Genomic DNA, 1,253 nt, shown 5'->3' with positions numbered 1-1,253 from the left:
TATTGTGGGAGGGTTCTGTCATTTTTGTAGGAGAAAGAGGATTTAGAAAGGTTTGGTTGATTCCAACCCAGTATAATCTTTTGCTTGAAAATTCCATTTACTTAATTTACAATTGTTTAAATGAACATACTTTTCTGGGAGGGGACTCATATGTAGCACAATGAAATTCTGTTTTTGCAGTAAAGATACAACAAAAAGAACTTAATTCTCCTCCACATGTAATTAACCCCGCCCCCAAACAAACAATACCACAGTGCTTCTTTACAGAGCTTTATACAAAGACAGCTTCATTTGTTAAAGACACACAATGATGTAATCCAGGATATGTATGCGGATATTTTTCTACTTGGCAGGTCCTACTCTTAAGTTCAAGTAAAATGAATATGTTTGTGCCTTTTTATGACAAAAGTTGTCAAAGGCTTGTCAACTTATTGTTCTTTGCATTAGAAAGTCGATTTCTGTAATCTGGATTTTCCTACAAGGGTACAGACAAATAAATACAGGCATTTGCTGCCCGGACTGTGGAATCTGAATGTATAAAAATAATTAGCTCTCAGATTTAAGAACTCTTTCTTGTTAATACCCATTTAACTCAAACACCCTAATAGATGGGATTGTTAAAGATTGTCACCCGTGACTCCTTAAAATTAAGGCAGTTTCAGAGTTGTCCAGAAAGGCTTATCGTCCTATGCTAAAGTCTATTACCTGATCCTTAACCATACACATACAAAATACCCTCTTCTCTACGCTCCTCACCACACACCCCTTGGGATTGAGACTCCTGTCTCACAAAGAATCCCATCCTACCTTTCATTCAACTATTCTCTTACCCTTCCCTCTCCTCCCCACCCAATTAACCTGAATGATTCTCATTCATTCTTCCCCCAATTAACCAATTCTCATCCTTACCCCACTAGATCTACTACCTAAGAAGCAACTCTTTCAAAATTGAAGTAATTACCTCAGCACTTGTTGCTTGGACCAGCTTCACAGCTGCAAAAGTCACCTCAGCCTCTCTCCATCCATCCTGGCTGCACTGCTTACAGACACCATTTCTCAAATTATAGTGGGCTGCAGAGAGGTGGATAGCATTGCTGTACTCCTCCCCTGTGATAAGCTTCCATAGCCATAGGCTTTCCGTAAGTGAGGTAGGACCATTGGAGTAGGTAGGCCACGTCAGGACTAGCCATGATATACTACAGTATAGATATTTTATTTCCACAACTTTAAAGCCAAACAAATATTAGACACTA

This window comes from Lepidochelys kempii, chromosome 6 (genome assembly GCF_965140285.1).
Source record: "Lepidochelys kempii isolate rLepKem1 chromosome 6, rLepKem1.hap1, whole genome shotgun sequence".
NCBI classification, from domain to species: Eukaryota; Metazoa; Chordata; order Testudines; family Cheloniidae; genus Lepidochelys; species Lepidochelys kempii.
This window is presented reverse-complemented; position numbering follows the sequence as displayed.